The 25777-nt window shown below is 36.2% G+C and overlaps 1 non-coding gene across 1 annotated transcript; it reads left to right on the top strand.

The window, feature by feature from the left end:
* Positions 1 to 760: 760 nt before the first annotated feature.
* Positions 761 to 864, top strand: LOC112648964 (U6 spliceosomal RNA). The gene has a single exon (XR_003129403.1). It is a non-coding gene; the product is annotated as a U6 spliceosomal RNA (small nuclear RNA).
* Positions 865 to 25777: the final 24913 nt, after the last annotated feature.

Genomic DNA, 25777 nt, shown 5'->3' with positions numbered 1-25777 from the left:
CCTCCATCTCTTCTCAAACAGAGAGCTATGTGCACCTATGTATATAACACCCATAGGTGATGCTGGTGACAAATAAGTGTCTCTAGAAAAATCAGTCTTCATTTCATCCTAGATTTGAAGGCTATATTAAAAAAGAGCCTTAAGTATTTAAGACTAGAACATCCATGTTGACCAGTATTTACCCTACCTTTATATATTGAAAATCATTCTTTGCATGATGAAAAAAAATGAATTCTTCATAAATATATCAAAATCCAAACTCCATATAGTCCTTATGTTTATTATGAAGTAGATGTTTTTGGGCTTTGATTATGTAACATAATGATTTGATGTATGATATCAGAGACAAAGAATGTCCTGGTGGAAAGGGATCTAAAAATTGTCTAGTTCATCTAGTTCCTGAGTCCACAGAGGATCACCAGTCTATAGATGGTAGAATTGTAGGTTGATAATCGTGTTCAGTATTTCATAAAAGTTGCTGGAAATCATACATTTGCTGGTTGATGTAGGAATCAACTTTATTTGCTTTTGACTGGCTTGATACCAACTCAGGACATAAGTAATACTATTATGGGTGTTCTCGCTGCTATTCAGAAGCTCTGGTTAGCAGTAAAGTAATTTATGAGAAGTATATAAAATCTGGGTTTTCTGTTCAGGCTAGCCAACTAAACTTAACCCTTAATGACTATGTAGTTCTTGATACTGTTGAAGCATTTTCTTATATAAATTAGGCATCGAAAGCACAAGAAACAGTGCTGGCATTTGATTTGACAGCATGTATATTAAAATTGGAATGATACGAAGATGATAAGTGTGCCCCTGAGTAAGGATGACATGCAAATTCATGAAGCATTCCATAGGTTTAAAAGGAAAGGCTGTTCTAACATACTATTTTTGTACTGGAATTTTCTAACTTGTAATACATAATTTTCCTTTTGGCCAATAATCAGTATTTCTCCATAAGTCACTTAGACATTGGTCACTTGTAAGAAATTTAAACTAATCATTATAACAGATTGAAAAAAGAATAATTGTACTGAAATTAACTTATCTTCATTTGGTTTTAATTTTTAAATGTTTGTAAAAGGAGAAGGGATGAGGAAGAGGAGTGGGTGATTCTTTTCTTAAGTATAAAATAAATGAACATGCATTGGATACAGAAACAAAAACATAAGCACGGGACTAAGAAATCAGGAGATCCAATTTCTAGCAATGACTTGGTCAATGACTATAGCAGTTTTAAAAAGTCGTTTTATTTAAGTTTTTAATTTCTAGCCATATCGGATAATCTCTAAGCCTCTTCCAGTGATGCACTGCAGTGATGAAGCTACATTTTTTGTTGTTGATGTGCTTCTTCTTCTCAAGAAAGATATGTAGGAGATCTCAACCCTGGAGTTATTTATACTGGGACATTAGGCATATTGAATGTAGGAGGTCTGTTTCCTAAAGACTCAGCAATCTTCTTCCTCACTTTTGGGAGAGTAAGTATTTTTAAGAGCATGAGTAAGAGACTTCTAATAAAGAGGACTTTAAAGTAAATTTACCTTGATCCTGGTTAGACTATGGTATGCTATGAAGATTCAAGAAGTGAATTAAGTGAAGGCTGAGAAACATTTGAGTAATGCCTTCTAGTTGCTCCGGGCAGAGTATTTGAACTCTGGTTTACTGGAGGAAAGAGAAGCCATGAGAGTAGCTTAAAGAACTAGTGATGCTTAAATCTATCTCCCTCAATATTTCCTGCAATAAAATAAAGATAAATAGAAAAATATAAAGAAAAATAGAGATCAACTGAACTACATGTGAACAACACACTCAACATTCTTGGAAATAGAGTATGGCTTAACTTAAAAATAACTGGAACCAAAGCAAAGAATAAGAAAAAAGAGAGAGAGAAAATAAAGCCACCTCCTAGCAAATGATCTCTTATGTTCTCACAATGCCACAAGATTTTAAGATCAAGCAAGAATTGTCAAAAAAAAAAAAAAAAAGTACAAGGAAGAAACAAGAACAGAGCTAACAACCAGAGCAAAGTTAAGCCAAAAACATTGCCAGGAAGAATCCATCTGAGTGGGTAAAATGGGTAAAGGGAGTCAAAAGATACAAGCTTCCAGTTTTAAAATAAGTCAGTTATAGGGATGTAATGTATAGCATGGTGATTAGAGTCAGAAATGCTCGATTGCATATTTGAATGTTGCTAAGAGAAGAAATCTTGCAAGCTCTCATCACAAGGAAAAGAATTCTCTGTGCAGTGAAAGTTGTTAACGGGACTTGTAGTGGTGATTATTTCATAATATATACAGATATTGACTCATGTTGTACACTTGAAACTAACAAAATGTATCATGCCTCAGTAATAATAAAAAATACAAGAGGAGGCAAAAAGGGAGTCACTTTAGAAAAAGAAATTAAATAAATGAATGTATAAACAGATTTTTACATCCAGCTAAGGTGTTTTTCAAATACTAAGACTTTTAAAAAATATATAAAACAGTTTTTTAAAAATTTACAGGGTACTGTTAATTTGAGGCATAGGATTTAGTGACTCATCACTTTTATAGAACACCCAGTGCTCATTACATCACAGTGCCCTCCTTAATGCTCATCACCCCGTTACCCTATCCTCCACCCATCTCCCCTCCAGCAACCCTGTTTGTTTCCTATAGTTAAGAGTCTCTAAATAATTTTAAACTCATAAAACAGAACACTATATATATATATATATATATACATATATATATACACACATATATATATATCCTCCATGAAGAATTTATTAGATTAGTTTTATTCAATTAATAGATGAATGGGAAAACTTCACCAAATACTGATGATGGACTTTTTAATGTAGGTAACTATGGACCTATGACAGAAACTAGGTATAAACGAGGGTGGAAGGTGAACACACAGATACTATATTTTATGGCAAAGCATAAATAAAGCAACTAAATGAGTGGAGAAGACAGAAAGGAAGTTGAAAGTAAAATAAACTCATTGGTTGATGTATAGCGAATAGGTAGGATTTAAAGGGTACTGTTAAAAACTAACAAACCAGGGCACCCTGGGTAGCTCAGCTGTTTAGCGCCGCTTTCAGCCCAGGGCGTGATCCTGGAGTCCCGGGATGGAGTCCCACATCGGGCTCCCTGCATGGAGCCTCGCTTCTCCCTCTGCCTATGTCTCTGCCTCTCTCTCTCTCTCTCTCTCTCTCTCTCTCTTTGTGTGTGTGACTATCATAAATAAATAAAAATTTTTAAAAAATCTTTAAAAAAACAACTAACAAACCAGAAAGTAAAGCTATAATACTAGGCTCCAAACTGAATTTTAACTCAAAACTCTTTTCCAAAGAAAATACAGAACAGAGGGCATTTAGAGGATATAAATTCAAAGTTAACATACAGTAGAATGAAAATATAATTCTTTCTGATTATCATTTTTTTAAAGATTTTATTTATTTGAGAGAAAACAGGGAACCCAATGCAAGGCTTGATCCCAGCACCCACAAGATCATGACCTAAGCTGAAGTCAGACTTAACCAACTGAGCTACCCAAGTACACCCCTAGTTATCATTTTTAGTTAAGGAGCAAATACACATTTTGTATTTGTAAATGTAGCAGGTATAATGAAATATACAGAACTATAAAATTATTGTGACAAAAATTGAGACATTCCGGTTACATGCACATATCAATCATATCAATAAATATGGATGAAGTTAGCTTATTTGTTAAAACAATGTGATTTTCACTCTGGTTTACATAGCTATGCCCAGCCATATGCTGTATGCAAGGGGAATAATTAAAGTGAGTCAGAAAAGCAAACAAACAAAACAGACAAAGGTATACTGGGCCCACAGAAACAGTAAAAAGAAGGGATGTGAACTTGATATCACATAAAGTAGTTTTCAAGCCAGAAAGCAATAAAATTGATGAGAGAGATGTTTTAGTGCTAAATATCATGGCTCAAAATGATAAATTTGTGAATATGAATGAACAAAAGAATACAGCAACCATGTTTATGTGGTAAAAAATGTAGAGCATAGATAACAATGGCATAATTATAGAAGTCGTTAGTATACCAATCTCAGATCAAGACAGATCAAGTGGACAAACCAAAAATTAAAGAGCCTGAAGACCTGAAGAACTTAATAACATAGATCTTATCATTATATACCAAATTTTAGGCTTTGATAATAGAAAATACACTTTCTTTTCAAGTGCTTATGGAACATTTACAAAGTTATGCATACACCAGTTCACAAGGAAAACATCAAGATATCCTATAATGCAGAAATACTACAAAATACACTTTCTATTTATAATGCAATAGAACTAGAAATTATTAACAAATAAAAGAATTAAAAGGCCCTTCCACCAGGAATTTTAAAGAAATTCTTCTATTGAACAACTCTTAGGTGAAACAGAGACATACAGATTGAAGCTACAGAATTCAGTCAAATAATAAAAATACTACATATAAGAACCTCTGGGATATGCTGCAAGCAATGGTCAAAGAAAAATTCATAATACAAACACATCCACTAGTAAAAATTTTTTTAAATGAAAACTAATACCCAGCTCAAGAAACTAGAAGAAAACAAAGAAAGCTTAGGAAAAGAAATAATATAAAAAAAAGCAGGAGTTCAAGTAGATTGTAGGAAAACAGATTTGTGTGTGTGTGTGTGTGTGTGTGTGTGTGTGTGTGTGTTTATAAGTTTCCTTAGGATTGGATGTGGAGGGGTATTTCAGTGAGATACCATGTATTCTTTTGGATTTGAGGAAATTTTATGAAACACATAGAAAGCATTAGGATATAAAACAGTTATATATACTTTTAAATATAATATTTTATTATTTGAGCTGAAATTACTACACAGCAGCTCAGACCTACCCTAAACAGCACTTACACTAAAGGTGATGCCACAAGCAAACTGTTAATTCAGCAGCTGTCTACACTCACATGTGCAGATATGTGGATTTTTTTTTTCTGTAATTCATGATTTTACCACTTGAAATTGGGCATGTGTGAGATTTCTATTACTTCAATTGTTTATACTGAAATGAGAAGAGGGTACTAATACCGTTCTGACCCCAAGTAGTGCTGTTGTGTTCATCTGTCACTGATAGTGTGGTGACAAGAGGAACACAATGGCCATTACTCTTGAGCAAATGAGAGGGGTTATCAATGCCACATTTCTTCAGTTATGTTTGGGGTGTAGAATTATATTCTCCTACCTTTCTTAAAGCCCAGTGTTACTCCACTTCTTTCCGAGGGGAAAAACTCTTCAATATGTTAGGTCTGAAATGCTACCTAACTCCCGTATTTTCCATGAAGCACTCCTGTGAAATGCCTTATTATCACAAACAATTGCATGCTAGCCGAGCCAACGTTTTGGATTGGATGGACTGCAGAAAGGATGCCTTATCTCATAGAATATTTCTACAACGAGGCTAAGAACAGTTGTGCTGAGGGTTGAGATTTTATCTTACGCATGAGGGCCCTGAGTATCCCAGGCTTTCAGAATGTCTATTGACTGTGCCAAAGAGTGAACAATTGTTCATTTTTAACAATTCCAATGCAGATACAGGAGTCTCTTCTTTAGACACATTACAGGTTGTCAATTCCTTCTGTGGTTAATATCTCCCTAAAATTTCAGCCCCCAAGAACAAAAGAATATGCTAGTTCTACAAGACTAGGCCTGAATTATATTTCCCTAGTCAGAAAAATAGTTTAATTACTTTATAAACTTTTCTCATTTAAAAGAAATTTATCCTGTGTCTTTGATGATTACCATAAATTGCAGCCATGCTTCTTCTAATATATTCTATTACTATTTGGTTCCTCAGAAGATTTAAAGGGTGCCAATTTCCTGTACCATTTATCAGACAATATTCAGCAGTGCTGTTTAGAGCAAACTTATAAAAATACAACTTAAAAAAGATTTATCATATTGCTTGCTTTTTAGCATGTTTCTAAGACCAGCAACCTAGTTTCTTCTTGCCTGCTTTTGACAAGAGTAAGCTTAATATTAAATATTAACTCTCCTCCCTATAAAAAGACATAGATATTATTTATTCAGGATACATTTGTTATAAAATTATTTAGAGATGTTCATACTCTACTGCAATGCCTGTATAAGGGTAATGCCTCCTTATTTGATTTGATTGTCTTTCACCATAAATTTTATTTAGCAGCCTTGTCACCTGTTTCTGCCTACACACACGCTCACACAGAACCACTCCTTTAATATGTATCTCCTTTTGGTTCTGAATTTTGGTGAATACACCTGCTAATAGATCTTTCCTATTTTCTCTATTTGGCTGGCTGAGGAAGTTGACTCATAGGACCAATTCCTTTATTTATATTCTTTCTTTCTCACCATACCCCATCCTTCTCACTGAATATTGATAAAAACATGGAATTTTCTTTAGAGGGAGGAAAGTCCAGACTATGAGCTCTGGCCCAGCCCAGTGACTTCTGCATTAAGTCTTCTGGATGCCTGAATAAAATAAAGTGATCCTCCTGATGTGTGCAGGCCCCTGATCCTCTCAGGAAGGTGAGAAGGGCAAGCTGAGCACAGGCCTTTTTAGATTAAGCCTGTATCATTGAGTAGAACCCGAAATCCTACGTGATCTGCAAACATATCCTAATCATTAAATTTGTTAGGGCTTATGAGGGGGCAGCTTTATGTTGCCTGAAGCTGTCTAAGTCTGGTTCCTTCAGAAGGTGGCACCTCTCTGAGCAAAGGAAGACGTGGAAAAGAGAAGCACAAAAATCTCATCTGTTGAACTCTCATTCTGTATCCAACACTAAGTTGTTTATTTACTTTTTTATATTAGTTAAAGTTATTAAATTCACACCGTAGTCTTGTCAGGTAGACATTGTCATGAGAACATTCAAGATCACCCAGACCTAAGTGTCAGAGTTACAGCTGACCCCTCTTCCCTGCCAAGAAGAATAAATAAAATAAAATTATTATAAATAATAATAATTATTAATAATAATAATAATATTATTATTGGCCCTGCCCACCACACACACACAGCTTTTCTGCTGGCCAAGGTGACAGAGGTCCTGGACCCACATCAGAACTGAGGACTGGTCTTATATTATGAATCTCTGTAGGTATTTACATTCTATTCTTCTAAAAAAAATTACATTCTTTTAAACATCTAGTGGAAATAGGTGTCCAATAAAATCAGGTGGTTCTTTCAAAAGTATAAAGTTGGGCTGGGACTCAGCTGTCTCCCTGGGTACCCCATACCTCTGCCCGCTGTGCAAAGGCATTGCCATGTAACTGAATTCTCTCCTGTTGCCCCCTCCAAATTTGGATGTCTTCCTGTATGTATTCTTTTCTTTCTTCCTATTGGCTAAGCTGAGCAGGACCACCACTGCTCATGAAACAATTTATTGAAGATAGCAGAGCCACTGTCCCTCTGGGTCTCTGAATCATGGCATTAGCTAGCCGCCCATTGCCCAAAATACCCATCCTGGACTGTTATATAAGAAACAGACCTTTTTATTTCTTAAGCCAGTGAAATAATGTTGGGTGTCTTGGCAGCAGAATAGCTTAGTCTATCCTAACCAGGGAGCACTCTGTTGATATGTTTTAATTAATTTACTTATAAAATTTTGCTGAGTAAAAATATGGTGCACTGTCAATAAATGTGTTTCATTGGTGAATTTATCCTGATAGTTAAATTGATATCTCTGTGCACAGCCAAATTAACTATCACAATGAATATAAAAAAGGGGGAAAAAAGATTCTGTTAAACTTGTTAGTGGTTATTTTGTATAAAAAGTAACTGGTAATTTTGGACTGATTTTCCCTTTCTGTTCTTTTTTAAAAGTACATGTGGACTCATTGCCAGATTAAGTGTTTTCTCACCACATATAAGCAGGAATATTTTTATTCCTTTGCTGCCTCCCATTGTAGCTATGTCCTACATTGATCCCAAATTGTTTCTCCAGAAATATTAATAACAAAAACAAAGACAAATATTTCTAGCATTTGTGTTTATATAATCCATTTTGTTGATTCAATTTCTGTGAATCAACATCTGTGTCTTTTAAAATGTCACACCTTCTTTATTATTGATCAGTTTGGTGAAGTCTTACTGAAACTAGGGCAATGGGATATATCAACTCTCATTGGTATTTTTTTTTAAGATTTATTTATTTTAGAGATAGATGCAGACAGAGCATGAGCACACTGAGTGGGGGAGGGGCAGAGGGAGAGACTCTCAACCAGACTCCTTGCTGAGTGGGGAGCCTGATTCAAGGCTCCATTCCATGAGATTGTGACCTGAGCGGACACCAAGAGCTGGATGCTCGACCAACTGAGCCATCCAGGCATCCCATCTCTCATAGGCATTTCTAACTTCCTACATATAGGACATGGTTATTTTTAATAATAATTTTATTTTGGAATAATTATTGCAAAAAGGCATTATTTCAAACTTAGTATTTTTTCTTTCTTCATATAACAGCTTAATCCAGTGTCTCAACAATACACTTAAATTGTTTTCATGATCTTAGAACAGGTGGGCATGTATTAAGAAATGTCAGACTCCATCAGCCCTGCTGAATATAGATATTCCACGTGGTTATTTTCAGTATAGTAGGAGAGGGGAAAAAAGTCAATCTGTTAAAATAGCAAAACAGTAATATGTAACTTCAGTCTTCATCTCTCACTTATCCCAACTACAAATGTCTTCTCATTGTTTATATATCTACTTTTACCCTTCATGGCCTTGGCATTCTCAGCTGTGTGATGTAAGTTATGAAAATATATGATGGATTCTATCACATTTTAAATCAAAACCTATTAGATTTGAGAAAAAAAAATCTTTAACTTGGTCCACAGTGGACATGAGCAAACCCATGCTTTCATAACTTCAAGTTGTGGTGTTGTATGACTTCATCATTCTTGACACACAGACACCTTGGGTTTTTTTTGTTCTGTGTTTTGGGATTATCTGGTCAATTTTCCTTTTCAACACTTTAAATATTTCCCTGCCTTTAAGACCTTCTCCCTTATTGTTCCTTTTTCAGGAATACTTTTTCCACACTTTTTTCTACATTTCAAGTTAAAGGATGTTCCTTGAAAAAGGCTTTCCCCAACCTTCTAATTGCTAGCTTAATAGTCATTGATTCTCTGGAGTGAATATGTATTATTTTGTCTCCTCAGCATTCCTCTGTACAGAAATACCTTTCTGGAAACTTCTTCTGCATTCCATATCTGTTGTCTTTCCTAGAAAGGTCTTTTATGTCATTGTAAGCCCACCCCAACAATTACATAGTAGAGAGATGGACACCTTATTCGATCTGAGCACCCTCTTCTAGTCACAGTTGATTGGAAAAGGGGCCAGTCAGGGTTCTTCCATAGGATTCTTCAAACTGCACTTGTCATAATCAGTCTTTTCATGAGTAGCACTTGGTGTTCTTGGCAGCCTTGTCTCCACAATTTGGTGAAGTCCTAGACATCCACCATGGGAAAGAATGAGGCTGATTTGCAGAAAGAATCAGAGAAGAGAAAAGGAGAGTACCAGCAGCATTTGGGTGCCTAGTACTAGTTGTTCCAATTACAACATTGATCCTCTTAAAGATAGATCGACTTTATGAGATACTTCAGTCCCTCTGTTGCTTTTACTGATGTTAGTTTGAGTTGGATTGCTGTTATTACTGGAGGTTAGGATGGCTGATTTTAGTATGTCCTGAAAGATGTAAGCTCTGCAAGGTCACCCTCTCTGTCCAGGATGCCCAATCCTCCATTTCTTCAGAACAAACATCTTTGCGTCCTTTTGCAAAGGAGGCTCTATCTGCTGAGAGTATATTAAACTACAAAAGAATCACTACTAATTGTCCTACTTCTTTGATTTCTTTATTTTTCTCTAGACTGCAAATGTTTGTATGAAGGTTTTTTGTTTTGTTTTGAAATCCGGAAAGTGCCCAGACTGTGAAACTTAACTTAAATATGGGATTTAATACTTGTTTTAAAACCAACCACTCTAGACTTTGAAAATTCTCCTCCCCAAATGTGAATTCATATTTGAAAATAGAGTAAAAATTTTTTCTTCTAAATAAATATCTTTTGCTGATTTCTAGCATTTACTACTTACTTGATTCTGTCATCTTAGGCATAGTGGAGAAGAACTCAGCTATTTGGGCACATTTGCCCGAGAATATCTTGCTAATGAAGGATCCAGGAATCCAACTGAGCAATGTAAAAATGTAGGCTCCCCTGCTCTCTCAAAATTCCCACCCTGGGACTAAGATCTTGCCACCTCACCATATGCTTAGAATATTTCAGGGAGTAAAGTCAAATTGGAACCATGTTTCCTGCTGTTTCACCATTATTGTTTGTACAACAGATGCAGGCAATCCCTCAATGCCAGGAGAAACTAAGAGAGAACTGCTCTCATGACCATAGACAACAGAACATAATCTTAAATCCTTGCTTCAGAAACAACATAGACTATTATTTTGATCTTTGGAAAAAAATATCATTAATGTTAATATCTTTACATCATCCATTTGTAGATTAAACATAAGCCTTATGGAAATAAAAATTGGATAATTGGATGAGAGAATAATAGTAATAATGACATTAATAGCATGTAACTAATCCTTTATTGTTTACAAACCTCTTCTTAAGCCATTAACACAATTAATGTGTTCGTCTCACAAGAGGTCTCATTTTAGAGATGAGTAAAATGAAATTTAGTTAGAGAATGTGATTGAATAACTATTGCTAGATAATATACAGGGCATACATAGATAATATACAGGGCAGTTACATTTGAATTTGAGATAAACAAAATTTTTAGTTCAAATACATTTCAAATAGAGCATGCTCATCTAAAATTCACATTTATCTGGGTGTCCTGCATTTTTATTTGCTAATTCTGGCAACTCTAGATAAAACTAAGGTCACAAAGTTAGTAATGGGCAGAGCAAGAGATCCTTAACAAGAGGGAGAAGAGGGTGGTTGACACAAACTCTGAAAAAATGGTAGTATACACTAATATGGATTTATTGTCAGGACATTTCAGGAAACATTATTTCTTCACATTTCTTCACAAATTTTCAGGTGTGAAGCTAGTTTGAAATTATCTATGAATAGGAACCAGTTCTGATGGGCCTCTTTGAAATATGTGCCAAATACTGGCCCAGATAGAGAAAAGAATTAACCAGGCAGATTTCTTCACTGGTTACCTACCACAACCACTAATGACAGGCCAAAGACTTCTTTGAGTGCACTTTATGCTCTGGGATATTTATGGAGAACAAGTCCATTTTTAGAAACAATGACCAATGGATTTCGGGTCTCAGCTCAGACCCTATGAGAAAATAGATTGTAAAAAAGAACTTTTTGTGGACAAAAGAGAGGAATAGCATTTACTCTTTTGAATTCTTTGTGAATCAATATGGAAAGTTAAATCAATGAAACTATGGTGGAAGACTTTGGTAGGCTTCTTGGTTCAAGCTCCAGACCAGACACTTATAGATCTTACTAAGACCTACATATTTTTTCACTAATGTCAGTTTTAAGACTGCTAAGGCTAATACAAGAACAAAGATAAAAAGATAAGAGGCCTATAGCTTCTAGCAACAGAAATTTAAGTTCTTATTTCCAGAGTTAGCATTTATAGAGAAATTCTCAAAAGAAACATCGCATTTCTTTCTAGATGTGGTGAGTTCTGGAACTTACTTTAGAACTAGTATCAAGCTAGATAGAATTGGCCAGTGGTGGCTGGTTGTGTTACTTGACTGTAAGATACATATCATAGGCTTGGCTTAGCAAACACTTCCCTCTTTTCAGTGGGCATGTTCCCAGAACACCAAGAATAAGTGCCCAAAGGGAAGTCAGGACCACTGATAGTCTGGAGGAGTGGGACTTTTCCATCAGGTGCTGAAAACAGAGTACTCCCTCCAAGGAGGAAATCAACTGAATGATATTTAATAAACTAGCATCACTTTATTATGTTTTAGATGGATCTACCATTTCAGGCACTCACTCATAAATTTGAGTATTTCTAGAATAAAATAGCTTGCAAATAACATTCCGGGTGTGTGCTTACAGTGTCATGAGAAATGACCACATGTGCCTCTACAGCCTGTGTGTAATGAATGATACTGGTGAGAACTCATCAAGCCTCCATCTGTATGAGCTAAAACTAAGTGACAAACATTAAGAAGCTTAACACTTGACCACAACTGCAACACTGAAAAGCATTAATCCCCAGAATGGTTTTCCAAGGCAGTGCTAACATTTATATAAACTATGGACATATCTAAAAAGGATGGAATCACTTCTATCTAAGGAAATTAATTCCTGTATGTGATGGCGGAAAAAGCAGATTGAACTGCAGGTGGAAAATAACCAGATTTAATCCAGGGAGACACAGACATCACTGTTAAGGAAGATTCTTGGGAAAAGCTCCACTGAAGCCCAGACTTCATGGATTCTGAAGTACTATTCTCATCTTACTGGAATGCAGAGATCAATAAATACTGGTCATTTTTGGAGTCAAGCTGCTGTTCATTCTCCATAAATTATTCCCCATAAGTATCGCATTGTCAAAAAACAACAGATACTATCTCCTGCTTAAAACTCCTTCCTGTTGGGATTGAGTTTACTTGCCATTTGAGATGTAAGTTCCTTAACCTATTTTAGCATCCCTTTTTCGACTAGATATGACAGAAAAGAAAGGTCTGATGGGATTTTACCACAGGTGCAGGTATAGTGCAAGGGATCAGGTTGCAAATAAATTTTATCATAGGTTCTCTAGTCTTCATCACCCAGAAAGGTACAAAACAAGATCTTTCTGCCTTTTGCTGGAATAGTTTCACTGCCAAAGGCCATGGGCACTGCGATTGTTTGCCCCCAATCACAAGGAAGCAAAGCCAGGTGCATTCAGAGAAGTGAGGTGCCTGACCCTGAGACAGAGGATTGAATGCAGGGTACAAAATAGATAAATCTAGACTAGGGGCTGCATGTGATATGGACTAAAAATTCTTGTAAAACAATTTCAGTAGTTTCTGTTATTTGATTCCTCTAATATTTGACTCATTCCAATTGCATAAACAAAGTTCAAGCCAGTCCTGAGGAGGAAACGGTCTCTAATTTTGGCAGATAAAACAATATCCTCTGACTAAATGAAGACTTACTGGCATTGCCTGTTTTCTACCCTGAAGCCCAATTGGCAGACAGCAAGTCAGGGAAAACATGAACTCTGAAGAAAGGGTTTGGAGGTCTTTTTTCTCTTACTTCTTTATGAAACAGAGAAGATGAGAGAGGAGAAAGGATGTGTCATTAAACTGTGGGCCAAGGAAACATACATACAAGCATCAATCCAATGTACACTGGCTACTCAGTCGACAGTTCCTCTGAATGTGTTGTGTATCTCCTAAACCAGGAAGGGATATAAAGGAGCCAGAGATACCATCATTTAGGATGGAAAGTTTATGTGAAGCAGGAAGTTTATGTGAAGCAAAGGAAAAGGAGCTTATGGGAAATTTTTTAGAACAAAGGGATGAGATATTTATCCTTTGCCCAAATTCATTGAAACGGCTAGTGCTTTACCAGGCAGGTAAAGAGAACCATTCATATAGCTCAGGACCTTGCATCTTGAGTAGTGATGTCTCTGGGATGATTAAAAGATTGCTAGTGTCTCCGCTTCTCCCACAAGGGTTATTCGATGAGGTTTAAGTAGATCTAGAAATATTCATTGCCAAAAGTGAATGACTGGATTTATGGATTCTGGCTATGTCTGTTCATTCTGTATGACATATTTACTAGGGGTCTACCTCTCTGAGGGGCTGAGAAGCATCACTGGAGAAACACTGATCTAAAGAATGGAACCAAAAGTGGAAAAGTTTGACTCAGTAACACAACCCTAGTCATTAGAGTATGAACCTCTTGGGTTTAAATGGAGTCTCATAATACAGGTCAAGAGAGAGGACTGGGAGAAAACATCTTTAAAAAGTTGTTTTTGGTAAAATCTAAGCCTGATACTATAGAGTAAGGTGGCCCTTCAACAGTAAACTTCTGAAAGAACGTGACAGAGAAAGAAATAGTGAAGTTGTCCTGCTCTTGACCCCAGAACATCAATCAGATTTGGCCCATCAGAGGCTCCAGTGCATCTCCTATTTAAGCCTCATTTCCATCTATAAAATAGGAATGATATTACCACCACATTATGTGATGAAGGGTAACATGCTATTCATGTTAGTTGATACATGATATCAGGAGTGGAAAGATTATTAGAGATTATTCAATAAATGGAAAAGAAGGAAGGGAGAAAGTAATAACTGGAATGAGTAACTGTTCTAAGATCCTAAATAGTATTTTAATAAATCCATATGTAGATTTCAGTTTTATTTACTCATGGTCCAGAGTTTTTCAAAACTAGATAACTTGTATCTATGATTTACTTTAAAATACTCTGGCATGAGCAGTGAGATATCATGTGTATACTAAGAAGTTAAACTTCAGCTTTAGGGGCAATTGTCTCCCCACTGCAGAGATGATAGCTAGCATTATGTGAAAATGTCTGTATTCTAGAAGCAGCTACTACAAGGTATCTTGATCAACAGCTATTCAAGTTAGACTGGTGAATGACAGAAACATTTTTATTGCTGAAATGAGTCATTTTGTAATTTGCTTAGGAAATGATGAAATAGAGTCTTATTGGTGAAATTAGATGGTGTTTAAGACATATGAATCGATTAAAAAAAATCAGAATCACTTCTCGTCTTTGCAAAAACCATGTGCACAAATCTAAGAGATCACCAATTTTAGTTTAGGAATAGTACCCAAGAGGAGGGGGTCCTGACATTGGTTTAAGACAATGGATGGGGTTGCGTGATGGTGATGATGATGATAAGTGTAACAGAATTTTACCTCTGCAGGGATGTCATGTGTGTCTTAAATGGATCTTTCAGATAAAGTGGTGGTAAGAACATTCAGACAGCAGGGACTACAAGCTTCCAGAGATGGGTGGAGTGAATGGTTCTAGCTGCTTATAAATAATGGTGTGTGTGTGTGTGTGTGTTTTAATAATGGTGTTTTTTCTTTTTAATAAACATTGTGAGTCAAATTTGATCTGTAACTACTTTTCAGTATAAATACTGATTACAAGGTTTTGAAGGGAGCATCATGAGGCCTCCAATATTTCAGTGGTTCTTGTCATCTCCAAAAGTACCAAGAGTGGGGGTGCCTGAGTGACACAGTCAGTTGGGCGTCCGATTCTTGGTTTCGGCTCAGGTTGTGATCACAGGGTCATGATCTCAGAGTCATGAGATCAAGCCCTGTGTCTGTCTGTCTCCCTCTCCCACTGCCCCTTTCCCCCTCTTTCTGTCTCTCTAAAATAAATAAATCAATCTTTTAAAGAAAATTGCTTCAAAAGATCGTAAGAGTTAGCACAGATAGGCTTGAGTTAGTTCCCTTGCTGAGGGATTATAACTTTTCGTGGGTATGTGAAGCACTGTAGCTGACCAAGAGGAGAGTGATGTGGGGGAAGGGATTGAATTTCACTGCTATTTAATTCAGAGTTTGAAGGCAATCTCCCAAGGTATCTGCAAATCTCACACTGAAAAAGTTCTCTTTTTTTGAGACAAATAAACATAGTGGAAGATGGGAAATCTAAGGGAAGGGACTAAGGAGAAAGAGATGTCAAGTGAGGGTATGGATTTGAGGAGATAATAGTAACACTTTTTGGAAGCACTTCAAGAAGTTCCTTTTGCGGGGAGGAGTATCGACACCTGGGAAAGTGGCTTTAAATAAATAATGCTGCCAAAAGCACATCAGGAGCTTAGATGCACTCTGAGCACAGATTCACAGACCTGAATTAATGAGGACATCTTGTATTAAATCATTTGACAACCTGCATGCTATTTGTCATTGAAATGTAACTTAATATACATTTTATATGCTATAAAATGCTCACCTTCAGATTGTGAGTATTACGTTGTGAATATATATGTGCATGTGGATGTGTATATTTTTCTCAGCCTAATTCTCTATGGGATGCATACTGTCAGGACGCCCCCTTAGATGTTGGAGGAGGGACAACTTCAGGGCTCCTGCTAGTGGCACGGGATGATCTGTTAAAGAATTCCTACTGGAACACCTGGGTGGCTCAGTGGTTGAGCGTCTGTCTGCCTTTGGCTCAGTTCATGATCCTGGGGTCCTGGGATCGAGTCCCACATTAGGTTCCCAGCTGAGAGCCTGCTTCTCCCTCTGCCTATGTCTGCCTCTCTCTGTGTTTCTTGTGAATAAAAAAATAAAATCTTAAAAAAAAAATTCCTACCAATTGGGAAGGCTACATAGGGAATATGTGGAATATGGATACATTTTAACCCACTCCTTCCCCTCCACTCATCCATCTGTATACTGTTGCCAAATTCATGGTCCTCAATCCCCAAATGTGTCTTGTCCCTCTCCAATGTACAGCCTTTAACAATTACCTATTTCTCACAGATGACATCTAAATTCCTTCACCTGGTAGTTCAGAACTAGCTAGGTAGAGCATACTGAAACCCCTTCCTCTGAATATGCCAGAGATTTTTGATGTTTGCTGCAACCACCTTAAATTTGCTTGACTGTGCTTTTCTCAAGCGTTTTTAGTCTGTTTACTTTGCAAAATCTAATTCTGAAAAGAATCAAAGATCTTATATTTAGTAAAAGGTGAAGAAAGATGGGTGTGGCTCTGTCCCCAATTTCTCTAAGTAGTTATAGGCAAAAAGAATTTTTTTAAAAAAAATACCCTTTTCATAAAAAAATAAAAATAAAAAGACAGCTTGCCCACAAACTCTGTCGAAGCATTCATAAGCAATTTACATAATCAACATGAATTCCAAATATCTCTGTGCTCGATTACGTTAGATAAAAACAGTTTGCTCACTATAAATCCAGTTGGCTCTCCTTTCTATTTACAGTTAAGGAAAAGCTCTCTTTACCTTAAATGGAAAGAGGATGCTTGAGGATCAGAAACTTGTATCAAGGTGCCAAGGAAGTGATGGTGTAACATACCCCTCCTAAAATGATCAATTATTCGATCTTGAGTTTTACCACTGGAGTAAGATATATCCAAAGAAAGAATTAAGAGAAGGAAATATCCACGAAATGGAGGAATAGGGATCTTTGCAGGCTCAAATGAAAAAGAGGCTTGGCACCATGCCCCTGTAGTCTGTGCCAGCCATCCCATCTGTGGCCAGGCTGAGTTAAGGTATGATAAAAATTCTCTACTCTGATTGGGTGTATCAATGTCTTTTTTTCCCTTATTTTTCTATTTAAAGAAGATTTACAACCTTAGATGATAACATTATTTTTTTCTTTACCTGAGACATGTTAAAATGATGAACAGGACATCAATGGAGGTTTATTATGGTGGGAGCAATATATGGGGCAGATTTGCATCCCAAAATGAATTTGGAAAGTGGAAGCAGAGAGGAATGAAAACAAACAGCAATACCCATCCTTTACTTTCCCCCCAAAGGTTTTAAGAGGATCAGAATAGCACACCAGGCCAGAGTCATGCTAAAGAACATATTCTGAGTTATTTCTGTCTTCATTTAACACTTTTAATTTAATACTTCCAATTTAGTTCCTGAAATCCTAGATTGGTTTCATATCTCCCTCCTCCACCTGCAACCCTCATCCAAGTGAGGCTTAGTCCACACCAGACACACAATATTCTTCAGATTGCAATGGTGGTGGTGGCAGAGAGAGAAGGGAGGAAGACATGTCCACGCTTTTTCCATCCCATTTCTCAGACCCTTTTGGTGTTGAGTTCTTGGTAGTAAAGTTTGGGAGGGCACAGTTTGGTGATAGGTGTGACTTTTGCTTTTGAGAGGTAAAAATAGAGAGGTCTAAAGGAAAACAAAGAGTTAGCAGTTCATGCAGGCCTTATAGGTAGGTGTTTCTATTTGGTTCAATTTATCAAGTTAGCGGAGAGGATAGAGACTTAAAGCAAACATTGGTGCAAGAATGAATGTTCTTTTGGCTGGAGAGTCAAAAATGAAAATCTCTTAAAAGGATGGGAAACTTTATCTTAACTTCCTTCTACTCATTCCCATCACCAGAGGTATTGTGAGGGGGGAGGGAGTTGCTCAATTTGTGGATTAGAAGATTCCAGAACAGTGAGTGGATAATGTTTTCTAGTGGATGGAGTTACTCATTCCTCTTTCTTCTACTCTGTTACACTTACTTCAGAGAGAGAACATTTCATGTATTTTACTTCCCTGATGCTTTTTGCCCGTCTCATGATAGTGGAGAATATATAATATAAAATGACAATGTGGTGTCGTGCTTTAGGACAATGGTTTCTGGACTTTGGAATTTTATGGATCAGTAGTATTTCCAGGGACTTATGTAAGTATGTTACAAGTTGAATTGTGTTCCCCTTTCACAATGCTCCTCTCACCTCCCCCCTCCCCCCAAAAAACATGTCATACATTGAAGTCCTAACCTTCACTACCTCAGAATGTGACCTGAGTTGGAAATTAAATCACTGGAGGTGTCATTTACATTTGTTAATATGAGGTCATACTGGAGTAGAATAAGCCTCTAACCCCATATCACTGGTATCCTTCAAAAAGAAGTAGGTTGGGACACAAACACACTCACAGGGAGACTGCCATGTGAACATAAAGTCAGAAATTGAGGTAAAGTTTGTACAAGCAAAGGAATAACAAAGATTTCCAGTAAACCACCAGAAGTTATGGGAGAGGCCTGCCCACATTCTCTTTCATTTTCTTGCCTTCACAACTGTGAGACAATAAATGTCAGTTGTTTAAGCCACCCAATTTGTGATACTTAGTAGCAGCCCCCACCCCTAGAAAACCAATACAAAACAGGAAGGTAAATCCAGGCCCTATTAATATATCTGGGCCCAAGGCAAACTTGATAGTTATTTCTCATCCAAAACACACAGACAGAGAATTCCTGGGTGGTGCAGCGGTTTAGCACCTGCCTTTGGCCCAGGGCGCGATCCTGGAGTCCCAGGATCGAGTCCCGCATCGGCTCCTAGCATGGAGCCTGCTTCTCCCTCTGCCTGTGTTTCTGCCTCTCTCTCTCTCTTTCTCTCCCTCTGTCTATCATGAATAAATAAATGAATAAATCTTTTTTTTTTATAAATGAATAAATCTTAAAAAAAAACACACACAGACGTCTGGATTCAGTAAATATGCATAGTTTATATTATAACTGATAATAGCACACTCAATTTTGGAAAAATGCCATAGTGAAGGTCAATAATTCTTTTGTTGTAGATAGCATTCAAATAATTCTGCCTGAAAAGTGTGATAATGAGGAAGATAGAAGTGGGGAATTGCTCTACAATGTGAAGGGGGGATTAAAAAGGTACATTGGCTTGCCAGTTAGGATAGAGATTTCAGGAAGGACACTAAATCATGAATCAGAAAATACAAACAAGGTCCAGCCAGAGAAATCAAGAACACCGGATCTGGTAATAAGGAGCTAGCGGGTCCTTTTGAGGTAAGACTGTCCTCGTCTCCCGCTGCAAAATGTGGTATGCCATGGAGTGTTTTCCCTGGATATTGGGGCAGATCCACAGTCCACAAACTAGTCAATGGACCAGAAGCTCTGAAGGAGTTGCCTACAAGATCATTTCTATAACGCGTTTACAATCGTTTCCTGTGACAAATGATTTCTAATCCAGTGAAAGAATTTTGTATGTGGTTTACAAGTAGGGCTTAAAGAACAATTAAGTGGAAAAATTGAATTACGTAGGCCAGGCTTAAAGTATAACAAAGTCTTCTGTGATGAGAGAGTAAATATTTCATCAAAAGAAAGACTTTAAGGTTAACTTTTTTTTTTTTTTCGAAATCTATGCTGTTTGTGATATTAACTTTTCAGGTCATCCTTTGCTTTTATTCCTACTATATAGCCCATGGCTGATTAATCCAAGACCCTTGCCTTGGGTTGTCATTTGTTTTCACATGTTTTTGATGTTTATCTAGAAGAATATTAAGAATGTCAAAATATTTGATTAGTCAAAATAAACTTAATTTTTTTTTCCTCGCCCAGTAGATCCACTGCCTTTAAATCACTACTCTTAAAATTTTCAGAGCTAGAGTTTTCACTCCATGGAAAGACCAGCTTCTTAGGTAAAAAATAATAAGCCCTTGAAAACATTAATTCTAGCTTCCCTATATTTCAGCTAATTGAGGCAAATGACCCAAGTGTAGAATTTGCCAGCAGCATAGGTTTTATTTAATATAGAAAAACCTTTCTTATCTATAGAGAGCAGCAAAGAGAGCCTTTGGCACACACATTTGTCTGTGAAGCAATAGTATCTTTTCTGGCCTTGCCCTTTGGCGGAAAAAAATAAAAAAAAGCAGAACAAAGAATAGGCATCTTGAATTTTGAATAGATATACATTCAGCTGCAGTTGTAAGTTACCTACAGGCTATGTGTCTCTAATTATTTCCCCTTATAAATTCTAATTTGTCTAACTGGGATCTTAAAAAAAAAAAAAAAAAGGATTAATGAACATTTTCAGGGAAGGAGACCACACATAATCTCTTAGCATGTTTCCTTGACATCTCGCATAACCTTTCAACATCTTTCCCATATTTTCTGATTAATTTAATCTGGTAATTTTTATTAGGCCAGAATCCACTAGAGAAAAATGCAAATAATAGGGCAGAGCTCTATTTTCTTATAGAGCCATTTTCTTAATGTGTTGTTACTCTTGGGCACTCTATTCTCTTGAACTTAAGTGTTTAAGTTTTAGGTTTTGTGAAGCTCCAAAGAAAACGAAGTGTTGCATTCAACAACACAAATATTTATTAAATGCTTTTATGTACCAGACATATACAAAACCCTAGAAATACCAAGATAAAGAAGACACAATTTATTCCTTCAAGGTGTGTTCATCCTGTCTAGGGAGACAGATATGTTTACTGTTTGCATAATGCAACACAGTATACAAAGAATGGGATGAAAAACCACTATGGAAACCCAGAGAAAGAAACAGTTTTTCCTTATAGCCACCCCACCTCTACATAACAGCTACAAAATGCAGTCTCTAAGGACTAATGAACTTGAATGTAATTGACAGCTTCCAAGACAGGAAGCTGGAAGTTTATAGTTTGCCTTAGGAAGGAAGGTACCCTGGGTTTGATTTATCCATGATTTGAAGATACAATCATCTTAGGCTAGAAGGATCCCATAGAGCAAGCATGGTGGAAATCTAAAGTTAGCTTCATTCTAGGCTGAAACACTTTGTTCTGTACACATCCATGTACCTGTATAACTTTATACACCTTTAGAAAATTTATTATCTGGATGCTATCAGTGTCTCTCTGGGAAGAAGTTTACTAAGAATATGTGAGAGAAAAAGATAACACAATTGATGATAAATGACCAAAAGATTCTCATCTAATTTATTTTTTTCTTATATATCATTTGGAGATGATTACGTGGGTAAAAATGCAGGCAAACCAACTTTTTTTCTCTCCCCCTCCACACGTCTTCCGGTTTATTGATTTTTTAAAGAAACAGAAAAGATAAACATGGCTAGCTACCAAATGCTTTGGTTCTTAAAGATATTTCTATGTACTGCATTTAATCTATTTAGATGTGTCTAATTGAGATTTAAAATAGGGTAATTTCTCCTATAATTATATAGGATTTATTAGTGATTTGGGGGGTTTTACAGAGCCTGGAAAGGTATTAGAGTAATGATTCAGGGTGCAGAAGCCTTTTGTGTGAACAAATAACGGTTTTCGGAAACTTGTAAGTGATAATTGATATTGTGCTTGGTGCACGAGAGTTGTTGAGTTCTCTTTTAACTTCATCAAGGATCCCCACGTTCTAGGGTTAAAAGGGAATAAGGACAATTGTTTCTGCAGTTTTTTTTAAATTGTTTAGCAATATTATTTACTTGAATTGTTTATTTTAAAATATTCTCAAATCCGCAGAAAAATTGCAATAGTACAATGCCCTTTACATAGCTTCCCCAGTTGATAGCTTGTGCCATGTTTGCCTTAGCATTTGTTTTCATTTGCTTTTCTGTACCATGTGAGAATAATTTGCAGTCACAATCACCTTTAATGCTTCAGTGTATATTTGCAAGAAAAGAGACATTCTCCTAGTAACAGTAGTACATCCATCAAAATAAAATTAATATTATCCAATTTAACCATCTTATCAACTGACCCCCTTCAAATTTTACCTGTTGTTTTAGTGACACTTAGAATGTTCAGGATTATGTGTTGCATTTAGTCATCATGTTCTTTTAGTCTCCTTCAACTGGACTAGTGGCTCAGCCATTGCTTACATTTCTGGACATTTATATTTTTAAAGAGTATAGCTGACTTACTTTAGATTTGATTGTATTTTCTTATAATTTATGCAGAATTATGCATACACAAATAATCTGGGAGGGGCAGAAGACATTAAAAGTGATGCTGTGATCTTTTCATTACATCATAGTAAGAAACACGTGATGTTAATTTGTTACATTCCTGGTATATTAACTTCTATCACTTGATTAAGGCGGTGTCTGACTCCTGTCTTTACTATAAACTTAATAAGTATTTTAAATTCTTAACAAGAAACGTAAGATGATATTAGGACTTTTGTAAGGGAGAGCTCCCCTTTCTTCCGTATTTTTTTTTTTCACTTATTTACACCAGAATGTAATCATGGGCTCTTATTACTTTAGTTGTAATTTACAATCTGTGCATGTGGGTGTGTGTATGTGTATATATATATGTGTGTGTGTGTATATATTACATATATATATGATATAAATATAGCTTATGCTTAAATTATCCCAGTCTTGACTCATAAGAAACCCTTCAAGCTGGCTTCTTTGTCTCTGAGGCATACATCCACATTTTCTGCATACTTGCTTACTTCCTGTTAAAATTTGCTCTGGGCTCATCTGCTGCTTTTTGTGCTTTAGTTATAAAGTCAGCCACTTCTCCGAGGACATTTCATTCATTTAATCGTTTTTTTTTTTTTTTTTTTTTTACTTTTGTATTAATGTTATTGAACCTGTTTTTGAGGTTTTTAATAGCAGTTGTAACATGGAGTATAAACATTTCATTTAAGTTATACCCACTTTTATAACCAAGTGTGATTACCCTTTGAGGGTAATAGATATACATCTATACCTGGATGTATGTGGACATCCAGGATCCACATAATTCTTTCTCTTTTCTCTGCAAGAGAAAGAATGACAGTGAGGATGGTTGTATGTGTATGCATGTATGTGTGCATGAACACATTTCTATTTTGAATTTTTGAGGAAGGGGTGTTATTTTGAACTGGCCTAGGCCAGTTTGGTTATGAGCAATATCATAATCTTTTTGGTAAAAATTAATACGTGTTGATAGTTAGAGGTAAGTGGTAGATATACTTTTCTTCTACATCTATGGGGAAAACTAACTTCATACATATAAACGTTTATTAGCAAGGAAGCATAAAGTAACCACATAACCCATTAAATAGACAAAAATGTCAGATATGGCCCTTTGTGGGTTCTAAGAGCACTTTGCAAGATAAGTGCACTGAACATAAATGTGATGATATCTTAGGGGTAAGATCCAGCTGACTGATAGTCAGAATCATGTCAGAATCATGTTACCAAGAGCCAGTTGTTAGACATAAGGCCAGTTATGAGTTGTGAAACATGAACAATGAAGAACTCTCTAGGTTCTTGTTCTATGTGCAGGCAACAGTGTGGACTGTCTCAATATTTTGGACAGATGTTTTGGCCACCATTAATTTCCCAAGAAAACCTCAAAATTTTACATTTTTATTCTAATTAACAAGTCACTAATTTTATTACTTGTAGGGGTGCCTGGGTGGCTCAGTCAGTTAAGCATCTGACTTGATTTCAACTCAAATCATAATCTGAGAGTTGTGAGATTAAGCCCCCATGTTGGGCTCTGTGCTGGGTGTGGGGCCTGCTTGGGATTCTTTCTCTCCCTCTGCTTCTCCTCTCTTTCTCTCTCTCTCTCTCCCTCTCTCTCCTCCTCCCCACTCCCTCATCCCTCCTCCCTTTCTAAAAAAAATTTACTGCTGCAAACTCATTTCTAATATTCATTATGTTAACTTACTAGTATATCAAATATACATTTTGACTGTTTTTCCAGATGACTGAATGTTAAGATAAATATTCATCGGAAGCCAAGTTTGAAGATATTACATTATCATTTTGACCACTTTGGTATATAGAGCAAAACTAAAACCAACTTTCCCTTTCGCACAACATCAGCATCATCTAACAACCAACAAAACGTTCCCTTCTGCCCAAAGATGTCCTTTGTCCTTTTTCTGTCCTAATCTTGATCCAATCTAAACCATATATTATATCTGGTTGCTATATCCCTTAACTTTCTTTCAAATTTCAAGCCATTTGTGCAATGTCATTCTACCAATTGACCTGTAAATTGTTAATTTGGGATTTGTGTGATTACTTCCTTGTGGTATCACTTAATTTTTTCCCTTATCCTGTAACTCCTATAATTTGGAAGTTAATTCTAAATATTCAATTAAATTGAAGTTAATTTTTTTCCCCAAAGAGACCTCATAGGTGATTTCATATGCTTCATATTGATTTTCTCACCTTGTGGATCATTATGTACCAATGACTTTTCATGGACTCATTGTGTTTCAATCAATATAGTCGTTATTATCTTTTTGATCTTCACATTGTCACAACTTTGGTTGGTGGAACCCCTTCATGCTGTCACCTTTATTCTCTTGTGATCATACTAATTTTTGAAAATGTCCCAATTTTCTGGCATAAAATATCCTATGTTTGGTCACCTTTAACCATCTCTGCCTCACACATAAGAATTAGCCATTTTCCTAGGAATTTAGGATTCTTTTGGTTGAAAAATATATTAGGAAAAAGGTCTGGATTCTTGGAGGATATATCAAGTTTACATTATAAAGACCTGATTTTTTTTTTTTACAGTTTTGATGGATACAGAAACATGTATTATTTTTTAAAATCATGAGTGCGGATTTCTATTTCTATGTCAGTGCTAACATTATAGTGTGACTATGAGTATGGAGTGTTTGTATTTATGTATGTATTTATTGAAGTATAGTTGACACACAATGTTACATTAGTTTTAGATGTACAACATAGTGATTTGACAAGTCTATATGTTAATATATCACTTGTTCACCACAAGTGTAGCTACCATCTGATACTGTTATAACACCTTTGACTATATTCTCTGTGCTATTCCTTTCATCCCTGTGACTTATTCAATTCCATAACTGAAAATCTATATTTCTGGAGTGGGTACTTTTAAAATTGGTTTTTAGAGAAGTCCTCATAGAAAAAGTAACATGAAGAAAGTGAAGACCAGGTCAGGAACTACAAGGTATTCTGGTTAGTGGAAGCAAGTACACAACCCTAAGGCAGGAATTTGCTTAGTGTGAGCAACAGTGAGGTAACTAGTGTGTGTGACCTGACTGAAACCAAATGAAAGAGGAGAGAATGAAAAAAGACAAGGTTATCAAGGTATGAGGGGTTAGGGAGGTGATAGCCAGGTCATGTAGGACATTGAAAGGTATTTTAAGGACTTTGTATTTTATGCTGGGTAAGATGGACAGACATTTCAGTATTTTTTTTTTTACTTTGAGATAACCAAAGATTAAGATGATTAATAACACTGAACCCTAGAGAAGGTGAGAAGAAATAGGAGCTTAAAGGCTTTATTGGGTATTGGGAAGAGTGTTACTGGATCAGCATTTTGGAGGAATTTTCCATAAGATGCATT

This window comes from Canis lupus, chromosome 7, assembly GCF_003254725.2.
Source record: "Canis lupus dingo isolate Sandy chromosome 7, ASM325472v2, whole genome shotgun sequence".
NCBI classification, from domain to species: domain Eukaryota; kingdom Metazoa; phylum Chordata; class Mammalia; order Carnivora; family Canidae; genus Canis; species Canis lupus.
Note: the sequence above shows the minus strand (reverse complement) of the source record. Positions and strands in the feature narration are given on the sequence as shown.